The following is a 16128-nucleotide window of genomic DNA, read 5'->3' as shown; positions in this document are numbered from 1 at the left end:
GGAGGTGGTTTTTACATCACTTTTATCAAAATCCATAATCTGATACTGTTTTCAAATAAAAACAATCCTTAATCTAAACTCTAATATTTTGATGCCTGAAGCATTGAGATTCCAATTTGTGACTTAAGATGTTTACACAAAAAGTCTTTATTGAAGCTAGTGTTTTTAGGAGAACTTCTAGTTAAAATCCATTGTGCTGAATACATCAACTTCGTCCTAGTCAAATCTACATCATTATATACTTGGTTTAAGTGTACTATAACACAACATTCTACTATCAGTACAATAGAATTTTATATATACCACAAAACTTTGTACAATTTTATTAAAAATCTTTGAGATTTTTCATATTAAAGGTGTCGCAAGGCAAAGTCACTCACATAGCGATATACAGTCTCGGTTTCTGTACTTTTTTTATCGCAAAATCTTTGATATGTTTTTCATTTTCTAAAAAACAAGAGTATCCATAAAAGGGGAACAATATGTAAAATTTAAGCATTTTTCCTTAATATGTACATATGCGAACACATTTTCCTTTTTTTAATATCCAAATAAGGTTATTTATATACACCTTTGTGTTTGCTATTCTCCTTGATGATGTGGAATATTAAAAAAACCAACGAGAATATCGAAATGAAACAAAAAGTACTTAACCTTTTCTTAAGCTCTTTAATACGTAACCTTGACATGCGTTAGGGTACTTACTGGTTAAAAGTAACAGTGTGGCGAATTCTGTCAAATTCTATTACGAATTTTGGTATTTGTTAATATATGATTGGCATCATGATAAAGTTGGGATCTAAATGATTGTCGACAAGTAGACAGAAGATTTTCGTGAAACAGAAAAAAGTAACCCAAATAATTTCAATTGAGAAATACTGAATCTTCGATCATCTTCAATTGAACAATTTAGTAATATGAATAACTTTTAATTCAAATACTAACTTTTGTTTAAGGGCAAAATACAAGAGATTGACTTGAATTTGGTTTCAACAAGACGATGCCACATGTCGCACAGCAGGTGTCAGTTCGGTGAACATTTTATTTCACCTTCGGAACCTATAAATTAGCCGCCTAGGTCGTGCGATTTAACGCCTTTATACTATTTGTTGTGAGCCTATGTTAATACTCATGTCTACACAGAGAAGCCCGCTTCAGTAATATGGTTTGATATCTACTCAACGTGTAAAATATCAAATAACCATATTTCTATCAAATATATACAATTGAACATTGACACAAAACTCCCCTGCAAAATATCCTTAATATCGGATCGGATTTAGATTAACACCTCTTAAATGTCATATTGGTTCAGATATATATATATATATATATATATATATATATATATATATATATATATATATATATATATATATATATATATATATATATATATATATATATATATATATATATATATATATATATATATATATATATATATATCTATATATATATATATATATTCTTAGACACATACTGATTCGGCGAGTTTGTAGAATGAAAATCCTAAGCATCAGCCACATAATCTAATTTTAGCAATTTATTAGTTTTGGGTATAATATAGTCGACCATGCCCCAATTTCAACTTTACTCACTAGTTTTCGTGATTGAACCAATTTTAATTAAAGTTGAATTAGGTCAATTAATCTCGAATATTATTTATTTCTCTATAAAAAATGCGTGAGCTGGCAATTGTCTTAGCAATACCCATTTATCAGACTACACAAAAAATAACCGAAATAAATATTAACAACTTTATTTGTATGTAAAAACTGCTCAACAAATTTGTCAATTGAATTGAGGCATTTGTTGTTGATATGTGATTGTAGATGCTTGACAGAGAAAACTGTAAAAACATCCTAAATTTTCAACAAATTAGTTGTCAGCTGTAGATATGAAAACAATAACTAAAATAACAAGACTGGTTACGCACACTTCGCTGAGAATGTGTACGAAAGCTAAAAAAGTATGCGAATAATACCGTTAGAAAAAATCGAGTATGAGCACGTGTTTTATAGCAAACAAAGAGCTCACTCATGAGAAAATACAGAAAAGCGTTTATTTCTAATTGGTAGAAAACGTGGGGAGTGATCATATGATGAAAATAGGGTACCCAATTTTCTGATATTTTGTCGGGGAGGGGGGGGGTGGTCCTTCCCCTGCCTACTCCGATTTACTTGAAATTTACTGGGAATATTTGTTAAAAAAAAATTGTTTGCTTATTAACAAACGCAAACAAATCACATAAAGAGATGTTCAACTAACCATATACGAGTACAAATATTTTCGTTCAAATTCCAAAATATTTGTTGAGGGTTACTCGTAACGTTCAACAGCAAATATTTTGTAATGTTTGGTGCTCAACAAATTACTTACAAATTAGGTTGTTGAGAACACAAACTATTTGTTGCATTCTTATGGCAAGGATTCCTAACAACTTATTTGGATTGGACCGATTAGTAGTTATAATTACTAATCGGTCCAATCCCATTCTTCCTTCTTCTGTATATTCTGTCAATTATCCTAATCGATACAGTTTTTTCTATCTCTGAAACACTGTGTGGCATTATTTCATTGCATGCTGTTGGCTGCTGATATCAAAAAAATGTATATGTGTTGGTACATCGCACAAGGTAAAATAAACGAGTACCTGTATAAACATTTAAACCTTACACGAAACAGAATAAACTTTAAAACCTTAAATCCATTACACGAGAACCGAGAACAAAAAAAAAAAAAAAAACAATAATGGCATGAAAGCGTGCATAGCCGACTCACCAGGTTACACAACTCAGTAATAATTTATAAAAAAAATAAATCTGTGTAGAAATAAACAAACATACACATACATCCATACACAAGCGAAAAGCAATGGTTTGCCGGAAGTGGCAAGGCGCATAAACTGTCTCTTATATATGAAGGTGTATGCATGCACATACAATCAACTGCTGAGCCCATGCTGTCGTATCTTACATGTTGAGATTCTCCTCTGAAAGATGAAGAAAACGACGTTTATAATGTCATAATGTACCGAAAATGCTCAACGCATATTAAAATTTTATATCACATCACATATATAACACCAAACTAAAAAGAGAGAAAAATAAAAAAAAACTGTTCTTCCACATCCACATAGAACTCCCCGGCCCCCTGCACCAACCACTGACAGGGAAAACCTAAATTTATGTGTACACTTGAATGTGTACATACATACATATGATATTAAAAAACCGAAAGAGCCTGAAGATTGTGCAGCGTTATGCCCCTGCATGAAAGTAAAACTGGCATTTGTAAGCATGAGATCCATGTTCATGAGATCATAAGTTTTGGTAACGAAATGTGTTAATATTAAACTATGTGCACTTGACGTTAATCCTCTTCTTATACTCGTATATGTATGTATAGTAGGACGTATAGCAGCCCATTACACAGACTTGGGATTTTATTGGAATAAATAATTTTATACCCTCCACCATGGTTAGGTTAGGTTATGTGGCAGCCCGATGTATCAGGCTCACTTAGAATATTCAGTCCATTGTGATACCACAGTGGTGAACTTCTCTCTTATCACTGAGTGCTGCCCGATTCCATGTTAAGCTCAATTCCAGTGAAACCAATTAGAGAAGCTTTGAAATCCTCAGAAATGTCACCAGCATTACTGAGGTGGGATAATCCACCGCTGAAAAACTTTTTGGTGTTCGGTCGTAGCAGGAATCGAACCCACGACCTTGTGTATGCAAGGCGGGCATGCTCACCATTGCACCACGGTGGCTCCCGTGGTTTGTAACACATCGAAATATTTTGCTGAGACCCCATAAAGTATATATATTCTGGGTCGTGGTGAAATTCTGAGTCGATCTAAGCATGTCCGTCTGTTGAAAACACGCCAACTTCCGAACGAAACAAGCTACCCCTTTGAAACTTGGCGTAAGTAGTTGTTATTGATGTAGGTCGGATGGTTTTGCAAATGGGCCATATCGGACCAATTTTACCTATAGCCCCCATATAAATCGACCCCCCAATTTGTCATGCGGAGCCTCTTAGGGAAGCAAATTTCATCCGATCCGGTTGAAATTTGGTATGTGGTGTAAGAATATAGTCTCTAATAACCATGCAAAAATTGGTCCATATCGGTCCATAATTATATAAAGCTCCCATATAAACCGTTCCCCAGGTTTGACCGCCGGAGCCTCTTGGAGGAGCAAAATTCATCTGATCTGGTTGAAATTTGGTACGTGGTGTTAGTATATGGTCTCTAACAACCATGCAAAAATTGGTCCATATCGGTTCATAATTATATATAGCCTCGATGTAAATCGATCCCCAAATTTTAACTCCGGAACCTCTTGGACGAGCAAAATTAATCCGATCCGGTTTAAATTTTTTTACATTACGCTAGTATATGGCCGCTAACAACCATGCCAAAATTGGTCCATATCGGTCTTTAGTTATATATAGCCGATCCCCAATCACACAAAAATTGGTCCATATCGCCAAAAATAATCTATAAACATTTTTATTTATATAGAACATTTTGTCAAAATTATGTTTCTATAGAAAATTTTTTAAAGATTTTATTTCTATAGAAAATTTTTGTCAAAATTTTATTTCTATAGAAAATTTTGTTTCTATAGAAAATTTTTCAAAATTTTATTTCTATAGAAGATTTTGTCAAAATGTTATTTCTATAGAAAATTTTGTCAAAATTTTATTTCTACAGAAAATTCTGTGAAAATTTTATTTCTATAGAAAATTTTGTCAACATTTTATTTCTATAGAAAACTTTGTCAAAATTTTATTTCTATCGAAAATTTTCTCAAACTGAATTATATACGTATTTAATCGGCCTTGTTTTTTTGTTTAATATAACCCCGTATTGGAAGACGGTGTTAAGAAGTTTTAAGATACCTTGCCATCGGCAAGTGTTACCGCAACCCAAGTAATTCGATTGTGGATGACAGTCTGTAGTAGAAGTTTCTACGCAATCCATGGTGGAGGGTACACAAGATTCGGCCTGGCCGAACTTACGGCCATATATACTTGTTTTTTAATATTTTGGATCTTAACAGCAGTATAAGTTTTCTTAACAAAAGTTTACCATTTTAATTTTGATTCGAAAATAAAAAAAATTTAAAATGTAGTATAATGCAAACTGAATAATATGGCCTAATGTGTTGTTTTACCTTTCATATGTGAAAGTGAGAACATTACTATGTCTGTATACAATGATAGCTAGCAATTCTTTGGGATTACATAGATTTTCCTGCAATATACGGTATGTGGTTAATAAAAGACATGTGGACGATATCGAGTAATATAGAAAATATATGAGCATTCCCACTACAAAATCCGACCAACAAAATATGGCCACTTTGTGGTGGATTACAAATGGTCACAATTCTTAGGTTAGGTTAGGTATGGTGGCTGGCCGCTGTTTTACGTTCACTTATGCTATACAAGAAAAAAATGTCCATCGTTAAACTAATGCTAAATTTAACTCATTTTTATTGCAAAAAATTATTTGTTTGTAGTTAAATTTTATTTTTTTTTTCGAAATTTCCCACAGCTTAATGAAATCTTACATTTTTAAGTATGTCTCAAACATTTTATGAACTAAACGTAAGTATAAATTTCAATGACCGTACACATAAGTTCAATATGAACTTATGAAAAACTTCTATCATGTCTCTGCACTCAATCGAAATTTTAGACAAACAAATATCGTTTCCCATTTTCTTTTCGCTGTCAGGAAGCTTGCTTGGAGAAAGGTACACTGAAAAAATAGTGAACCCTCCAGGAAGAAAAATGTTGGTTAATTTTAGAAAATTTAGATTATTTTTAGAAAATTTAAACTAAACAGTATTACAAACGTTGACATCACGCCGATGTAACAAAAATAAGTAAACGTGTTTCGACAAATTAAAAAACAAATTGTTGTTTGAAGGAAAAGATTGGAGTTCAAAATTGCAAGAATGTCTTTAGTGTCATACGAAGTTCAAGATAGACGCATTTGTAGTAAATTTTACAAATAATTAAAATTTTGTGAAAAGTACGAATTTAGTAAATCTTTATACTTCAACTAATGTATAAAAATAAGTCAGGCTTTCCTTCCTGACGTTTTAACTCCAGAACGCACGAACCGATTTCCACGGTTTTGCATTCGTTGGAAAGGTCTCGGTCTCTGTGAGGTTTATAGCGAAGAAAAGTTTCAACGGAAAAGCGGGAAATCTTTTTTTACATACAGCATTACAGCACATTACAAAAATTTATGATTTGAATTATTCGTAGTGGGCTTTGTTATAAAATAAATTTATTTTTTCACATGAAATATGTGATCATGTGGTGAAAATAGGGTACCCGATTTTTTTATATCTGGTGGGGGAGGGGCATTCCCCTAGCCCCACTTTTTCTAAATTGAGCCAAAGTTCTCGGATATGGGTAAAAATTCCAAGGATGGTTAGGGGTGATGTCTAGACAAAGACCCGCTACTTTATTTTTTGAGATTTGGTCGCGGAGGTGAACCATCCATTTATACGGTTTTTGTTTAAAGTGCAGTAAAAAATATCAAAAACTAAATTTCTCTGATTTATTTGAGATTTAAAGAGAACACGCCGTGAGGTTATGAATATATGATGGGGTACCTGATTTTTTAATATTTGGACGGGAAGGGGTTATTCGATTTGCTTGAAATTTTTAGGGAAGGGGCCTCCCCTTTTCCGACCTTTTTTAAAGTACACTGAAAAAAACTAAAAGTTGTCGACTTACTGAAATTTTACGGAGAACTTGGGTTAGATTATGAAAGTTTTATGATTTTTAAATATTTGGTTGGGGAAAATAGAAGGGCACAGGGAGGCATCATTTCTCTTCAAGTACATACCGTGAAACAATCAATTTTCCAGTTTACTTGGAATTTACAGAGGATGTGGGGTAGGTTATATTATTATAATGGATGTCTGATTTTGTGATATTCGGAAGGGCAGAGGGGCCTCCCCTTGCTCTGCTGTTTAAAAATTGTGCTTATAATTTGTTTCAGATTTTCTAGGACGTCTACACAATATACGCTATATCATTTTTCGATATTGGGAGGGGGTGAGACCTCCTCTAAAAGTTAAAAAAAAAACTACAATTCTCAAGTCTACTTGAAATTTACAAAGAACGTAGTGGAAGGTTATGAAATCAATATGGTGTACTTGATTTTTGGGTATTTGGACGGGAACCTTCTCCTTGTCCCACACTATGAGACTCGAAGGAAAGTTTACAGATTTTCTTGGAATTTGCAGAGAAAGTGGCGTACCTTTACAAAAAATCGAGAAAAATCTAACCTTCTCCGATTTATTTGAAATTGGGAGAAGATGATTAAATTTATACAGGGTACATGATTTTTCGATGTCTGGTTGGGTAAGGGGAATAGTGAAGTTGGATAGTTTGTGAAATGAATATAGGGTACGATATCTGGTAGGAGCGAAGGAAGGGGTTCCCTTTTGCCCGATTTTTTGAAAATTGAAAGTAGAGGTTTGTCGATAAATGGGAACTCGGTACATAATTTTATGATTTTTCCACAGGCTTCTGCCAGACTTTTTTAAGTAAAAACTTATATGTACACGGATGAAAAAGGCTGTTTTTCATATGTTTGGCAATAAACATTATATGTTTGGAACACAAATATTTAAACACAATATTTTTGAATGCAGGCATATAATGTTCATAAACTAGCATAACATGTTTGGGACATATATGTTAATATGTTAGAACATATTATGTTTGGGACATAAAATGTTTGTAAATATAATATGCTTGGATGCAAACATATATTAATTTAGAAATAGCCTATAAACATATATGTGTTTAGTAGCTTGGAGCGCTATTTAACAGGGAGCGATATTGAATTAAGTTGGTGGTTGTTGCTTGTTATTACAAAATTAACATTTTATTTTCCCTTGGACAATTGATCAGCTACTTCTTTGATCCTTACAAACTGTGTGGTCCGCTGTTCGAATCCCCGTCTGGCAAAAGGTAAAATTAAAATAAAAAAATCATAAAATTGAATAATTTCGTCTACAATGTTTGTATTACAGAAAAAGGTGCTAAGAACTAAAAAATCTCGTGGAAGTGAGAAAGATGTGAGGGAATATACAATTAGGCAGAAACAAAATTTTGAGCATTCAGGTCGAAAACCTATGTTGTTAGCACCTATATTACCTGTTTATTTTCATAATTCATTATGATTGTAAATATATAAATAAATAAATACAATTTTGAGCACAATATTGTTTGGGAGATTTTTTTTAAGCATATAATATTTTTGGGTGCAAAATGCTTCCAAACATATTATATGTTCACATAATAACATATTGTTTTTTGGAAGACAACATTATTGAATTTGGATACAAAAATACAAAATGTTTGGAACTTAGACTACCCAAACATATATTGTTTAGACCAATATGCTTTCAAACATATTATATATTGGAAGAGATCAAACATATAAATGTTTGGGCAATACCCAAAAATGTATATGCTTGAAGCAAAATATGTTTGGGAGTATATGTTACAGAAGCGATTTTTTGTGAGGGTGTACATGAAGTTGACAGGCAACGCTGAGAGTGCTTCATTTTCCGGTATATGTTTAAGAAAGGCATGTTCTCCATGTTCAACACTTTAACAAATGTGAATATGGTCAATTTGTAAGTACTTTTACTTTTTCCGATTTAATGAAGGGTACGTTGAGGAAAAGTATACCTCCCCTTGACAAACCACTCTTGAAATTCACAGGAAATGTAGAAGATTGCCCAACGATTTGAATACAGAACAATTAAAAAACAAAAAAATGGTTGAAAGGGACCGGCCCGTTTTATATCTGGATAACCGCTCTATTCCTGTAAATAAACGAAAAAGCAAGTAGTCCGATTTGTTTTAAATGTACGGGACACGTGTGTGGAAACCATGGAGTGATTAATCACTACTTCAGATTTTGTGCCAGACTTTCACTGACCCTACTCTTTAAAAGAGTTCAAATCTTTTCAAATTTTTTTTCAGATCGAAGGATATCGTTGACTAAGTTAACGAAAATATGCTTCGGAAGGCGCAGCGAAGCGGGCCGGGTTACGCTAGTTTGTGTATAAATTTTTTAGTTCATTCAACTAACGCACGCAAAAAACTATTACAGCAATGTAAGCTTTCTCCAAACGTAAAATTTCTACGAACAAAAATAAAGTTAAATTGGCTTTAGTGAAATAGAGGGTTCACTTTTTTTGAGTGCATATACTTTTATGATAAAACGTTGATTCATTTACAGGAACAATTTCATAAAGACTAATCTAAAAAATTTTAATTTTTTTCTGGCTATCGCATTTTTCTCACTTCTACAAGGTTTATTGAGTTCGTAGCACCTTTTTCTATAATACAAACATTGTAGAAGAAATTATTTGATTTTAATTTTTAGCTTTCGTCTGGGCGTAGAATTGAACTGCGGACCATGTAGTTTGTAGGCTAACACACTATCCACTAGGCTATGTTGCTGTTATTGTAATCAATAGAAAATTATTGCTATTATATTATATTTATATAGCATAGTTTTGGGTGCCCACGAGCTGATGTAACTAAACTTTATTTAACAGAAACAAACCTTTTGTTGGCCATTAATTTTATTAAAGATATACAGTCAGAAAACAAGTAAGGAAAGTCTAAAGTCGGGCGGGGCCGACTATATTATACCCTGCACCACTTTGTAGATCTAAATTTTCGATACCATATCACATTCGTCAAATGTGTTGGGTTCTATATAAAGATTTTTCCCAAATACATACATTTAAATATCACTCGATTTGGACAGAATTTTATAGACTTTTACAAAATCTATAGACTCAAAATTTAAGTTGGCTAGGGTGGAACACAATTTTAGTAAAAACAAGTACGGAAAATCTAAAGTCGGGCAGGGCCGACTATATTATACCCTGCACCACTTTGTAGATCTAAATTTTCGATACCATATCACATCCGCCAAATGTGTTGGGGGCTATACATAAAGGTTTGTCCCAAATACATTCATTTAAATATCACTCGATCATTTAAATCTGAAGCAATTTTACGGAAACTTCGCAAAAGTTTATTTATGATTTATCGCTCGATATATATGTATTAGAAGTTTTGGAAAATTAGAGTCAATTTTACAACATTTCGACTAACCAGTGGCGATTTTACAAGGAAAATGTTGGTTTTTTGACCATTTTTGTCCAAATCAGAAAAACATATATATGGGAGCTATATCTAAATCTGAAGCGATTTCAACCAAATTTGGCACGCGTAGCTACAATGCTTATCCTACTCCCTGTGCAAAATTTCAACTAGATCGGAGTTAAAAATTGGCCTCTGTGGTCATATGATTGTAAATCGGGCGAAAGCTATATATGGGAGATATATCTAAATCTGAACCGATTTCAACTAAATTTGGCACGCATAGCTACAATGCTAATTCTACTCCCTGTGCTAAATTTCAATTAGATCGGAGTAAAAGATTGGCCACTGTGGTCATATGAGTGTAAATCGGGCGAACGATATATATGGGAGCTATATATAAATCTGAACCGATTTCAATCAAATTTGACACGCATAGCTATAATGCTAAATCTACTCCCTGTGCAAAATTGGGCCAGAACTCTGGCTATTAGAACCATATTAGTCCATATCGGGCGAAAGATATATATGGGAGCTAAATCTAAATCTGAACCGATTTCAATCAAATTTTGCACACTTAACTGCACTACTAATTGTACTCCTAGTGCAAAATGTCAACCAAATTGGGCCAAAACTCTGGCTTTTAGGACCATATTAGTCCATATCGGGCGAAAGATATATATGGGATCTATATCTAAATCTGAACCGATTTCAATCAAATTTTACACACTTGACTATACTAGTAATTGTACAAAGTCGAGTTAATGGCAACTTTATTTTCCAAATTTGGACTCGACTTCCAGTAGAAATTTTGCTATGTTTGAAGTAAAAAACTTCTTTAAAATAAAGTTTTGAAAAACATGTCCTATAATTGAACGATTTTTTGCTTTGTAGTCAAGATGCAAAATGACAACAAATTTAAAGACAATTTCATTAAATTTAAAGAATTTTTCTGAATTATTAAAGTCAAGTTGACCTTAGCCTATAAATTTTTTCTTTCATGTTAAGATACCCATTTTTAAGTCAAATCACTTAATTACAAGGACAATACGACTTCATTGAAAAGTTTATCGACTTTTGGACAAGGAAAATAACTTTATTTTAGAGAAATGCGTCTTCTATGCTAAGCAAAATTTGTATTCGTATTTTAAAGACATGAAATCTTTGACCTCACGACAATATTTTTTTCAGTGTATATAAAATAAATAGTATAAAAATATTTTGAAATTCGATTGGAGCTGATAGCTTTTCCATACAAAAATTTAATTTTAATCAAACTAGAAACATTAAGTCAATCATTGAAAATATTTGAAATTTTAATTAAAAACTAATTGAAACAATAAACATTAATTTTAAAGTAAAAGCACAAAGACAGTGAATGAAAAAAATTACGTTTTAAATTAAATCAATTACAACTTTCATTGAATCAATCAAAAAATTAATTGAGTTTTGCAGTCAACATCAACTAAATGTTTAATGGAATCAATTAAAAATCTAATAAGTTTCTTATATGCTTTCATTTTCGTAATTGATTAAATCAGCGAAAAAAAATCATCAACGGGTGTTGGGCAAATATATTGTATCGCTTTATTTAGAATTGAACAAAATTATTCGTTAACCAGACGCAGGGAAAGTAGAGTAGGAAAGTGTGTAGATTTAGGAAAATCCTCTTCTGAGTTAAAGAAGAATTTTGTAGAATATGATGGGGGAAGTTGGATGATGGAAAGGGAGAAAGGCTCAAAGCGACCCAGCAAAAAAATTTGGAAGTTCTTCCAAAGGCACAACTTTAAAAGCACTTCCAGAAGATGCACTCCCAATGATGGTCTTTATTTTAACTACCCAGGAAGTTCTCTTAATTAAATTTTTTATAACTTGGTTTTTTCATACTTTTAATGGGTAATTTTAACTTTTTGTTTCAAATAGGTTAAAAACAGAGTAAGAATTCATAAAATGGTACACATCATTTAAATTTTGTCGAAAAAATGCTAAATCCAATTTGAAAAAATTGTGAATTTTTGAAAATATTTGAAGTCAAACGTTTCCGACAAGCGTTAGAATCCATTAAAAATTATAAAAATTATTTATTTGACAAAATATCACAGAATTTTTTAATTTACATCCAAAACATCGAATTCGGATCACACCTAAAAAAGTGATGCAAGTTCTGTGCAACGGCTGTTGAAATGGAGGATTTCCGTCCTATGACAAGCCCATATTAAATTCATCGCTTCTGCGTCAATTTTGAACCACTTCCGGATCCAAAAAGAACATTTTCATTACTTTTTCGGCGACGCTTTTTTTGCTGGGGATGTGTTGCGTGACTGTGAAAGCAATATTAATGTTTCATCAAAACCTGATTCGAGTATCGACTCAGAGATGTGCGTGGTAAAAACCACATAAAAAGAAGGATGTTATAGCTGCCAAGTATGTGAAGTCGCAAACAACAACAGAAAGATCATTACAGTAAAGAACTGTACAACAAAATATCAAAAATTAAAAACATCACTTCCGGGACAAGAGGCGCCTGAAAAATGTGAGACGGCGAGCAAATGCACGGATGAAAAAGACTGTTTCATATGTTTGGCTATAAACATTATATGTTTGGAACACAAATTTTTAAACACAATATTTTTGAGTGCAAGCATATAATGTTCATAAACTAGCATAACATGTTTGGGACATATATGTTAATATGTTAGAACATATTATGTTTGGGACATAAAATGTTTTTAAATATAATATGCTTGGATGCAAACATATATTAATTTAGAAATAGCCTATAAACATATATGTGTTTAGTAGCTTGGAGCGCTATTTAACAGGGAGCGATATTGAATTAAGTTGGTGGTTGTTGCTTGTTATTACAAAATTAACATTTTATTTTTCCTTGGGCAATTGATCAGCTACTTCTTTGATCCTTACAAACTGTGTGGTCCGCTGTTCGAATCCCCGTCCGGCAAAAGGTAAAATTAAAATAAAAAAAATCATACAATTGAATAATTTCTTCTACAATGTTTGTATTACAGAAAAAGGTGCTAAGAACTAAAAAATCTCGTGAAAGTGAGAAAGATGTGGGGGAATATACAATTGGGCAGAAACAAAATTTTGAGCATTCAGGTCGAAAACCTATGTTGTTAGCACCTATATTACCTGTTTATTTTCATAATTCATTATGATTGTAAATATATAAATAAATAAATAAAATTTTGAGCACAATATTGTTTGGGAGAATTTTTTTAAGCATATAATATTTTTGGGTGCAAAATGCTTCCAAACATATTATATGTTCACATAATAACATATTATTTTTTGGAAGACAACATTATTGAATTTGGATGCAAAAATACAAAATGTTTGGAAATTGACTACCCAAACATATGTTGTTTAGACCAATATGCTTTCAAACATATTATATATTGGAAGAGATCAAACATATAAATGTTTGGGCAATAGCCAAAAATGTATATGCTTGAAGCAAAATATGTTTGGGAGTATATGTTACAGAAGCGAGTTTTTGTGAGCGTGTGGATTGCATTAACTAAAACAAATAAAACCGATGAGCAAACTGTCGAAAATATAGACAAAAATAACAAGGCAAAGAACTGGTCCAGCTGAGATAGAAGAAGAGCCAATTAAATCAGAAGATGCTTTGGTGACTGCTACAAATCCGAGATCAATTAACGACAAGGAAATCCAAAGGACAGATGTACAGAACTATACACTCTGTCCCTGGTTTTATAGCGCATTACATATGCTTTATCACCCTTGTACACCCTCAAAAAAAATCGCTTCTTTAACATATGTTCCAAACATATTTTGCAGGAAGCACATATATTATTGGATACTGCCGAAACATTAATATGTTTGTTCTATGTGAACATATTATATGTTTGGAAGCATTTTGAGCCCAAAAATATTATATGCTTGGAAGAATTTTTCCCAAAGACGATTGTGCTCATTCCCTAACATACTCGTTATTTTCACTTCCACGAAATATTTTAATTCTTGGCACCTTTTTCTGTAATACAAATAATGTTGAAGAAATTATTCACTTTTATAAATTTTTTTAATTTTACCTTTCGCCTGCACGGAGAATCGAACCGAGAACCATACAGTTTGTATGCCAACACACTATCCACTGGGCTACGTAGCTGTTATGGTCACCAGCAGATAATTATCGTTATAAGTTACATTTATATAGCATAGTTTGCAGCGCCCACGAGCCCATGCAAACATAATATTATTTAACAGAAACATACATTTGTTTGCCACGTGGAGCAGTGGTTAGCATGTCTGCCTTGCATGCAAAGGGTCGTGGGTTCAATCCCTGCTCCGACCGAACACTTTTTTTTTTTTTTTTTTTTTTTTTTAAATTTACACATTTATATTTATACTATATTCAATTTTTATAATGAAACTTCGAAATGTGGGTTATTAAAGATTTATAGTCATTAACAGTGTTTGATATAAACGAAATTGACTGATTTTTGGATAAAATATTATTTTTTTATTGCAAAAATAACAATTTTGTAACAAAAAACTGTTTTTGATACAAAACTTTAAAATTTGAAAGGAATTCAAAAACAAACAAAAGAAGAACGTGGAGTCGAGTATAAACATACATAAATAATTTTATAATATAAACATACATTTATTTAGGCGTGGACAGTTTTTTACTAGCATTTAACACCATCGCTCTAAAATGCCTTTTATTTTTCTTTAATAATTCATTTTAAAGAAAATAAACTTTTTAAATTGTTTTAGCTGCAAAACTCGAACTTAATGCCCGCTTTTATATTTGAAGGTGTCCGTCAACTCCTCTTGGACTACTTATTAATAAAGAGGAACTAAACTTTGTTTTTATACATTTTACTGTGTAATTTTTCACTATTTCCTCCTTATTTCATTTTACTGTCCCAACTCTAAAAAGAGTATAGTGCCCTTTCGTTATATTTATGAAGACCCCTGATTTCTTTTAACGAACCAAGAAAAAAATTGTGCCCATAATGCCAAAATGATAAACAAAACACATGTCCACACATACATATTCTCTTGGTTCCGAATGTCCATTCTCTTTATTCAAATTAAATAATATTTAGACTTAAGCATATCAAATTTTTGGCCTTATCATAAAACAGTTTTCCGAAACAACATACCAGCGGCTTCACAGAAATTGTTCTCTTTTGATTCTTTCGCTGTGTTATGTTGATATCTTTCGTCAACTCTCCCGGTTTCCATTTCTCTCTCTTACTCTCTCTGTCGCTTTGGATAAAATATCACAACATATGTATGTTTAGTCGAAATTTGTAAATTTATATATGTTGGCATTCACACATATGATTTTTATGAAACATTTATGCCCCAAACATAATATATTCTAACATATTAACATAGATATCCCAAACATTTAGTGTTAGTTTAGGAACATTACATGTTTGCACTTAAATATATTGTGTTTTAAAATTGTGCCCGAAACACACTTTGTTTATATGGGAACATATGAAAAACATATTTTTCTAAGAGTGTATAAATTGATGTCCAATGAAGCCACTGGAAAATCTGTAAATACTGTTATTAAATTATTGGCATTCAAGTGAAAGCAATTATATGAATTTAACAGAAATAATACACAATAAGTAGATTCCAACAATAGAGTAAAAAAATTCAGAATTTATTTTTAAATCGCATATTTATATGTCCATTTATATGTTCCCTCGCAGATCTTTTGTTTGTAAAATGATTTATATCACCACATTTATGAACTATAGGTGCCTTTGAGAGCAATAGATTACTAATTCAATTTTTATTGAACTAAAATATATGGTTTATTTATTGATTTTTTTTTTTTCAACTTTATATTTTACATAAAAAATTAATCAATTCATTGATTTTCAAAACGCTTTTCAAAATCCAATATATTACAAAGAAATAAGCGAAATATTACCTTTT

The 16128-nt window shown here is 31.9% G+C and overlaps 1 protein-coding gene across 1 annotated transcript in view; it reads right to left on the bottom strand.

Moving 5' to 3' along the window:
* Positions 1–16128, bottom strand: part of side-II (sidestep II transmembrane protein) — a 645324-nt gene that overhangs the window by 163384 nt on the left and 465812 nt on the right. The window lies entirely within an intron of this gene.

The sequence above is a fragment of the Haematobia irritans genome, chromosome 2 (genome assembly GCF_050003625.1).
Source record: "Haematobia irritans isolate KBUSLIRL chromosome 2, ASM5000362v1, whole genome shotgun sequence".
NCBI classification, from domain to species: Eukaryota; Metazoa; Arthropoda; class Insecta; order Diptera; family Muscidae; genus Haematobia; species Haematobia irritans.
Note: the sequence above shows the minus strand (reverse complement) of the source record. Positions and strands in the feature narration are given on the sequence as shown.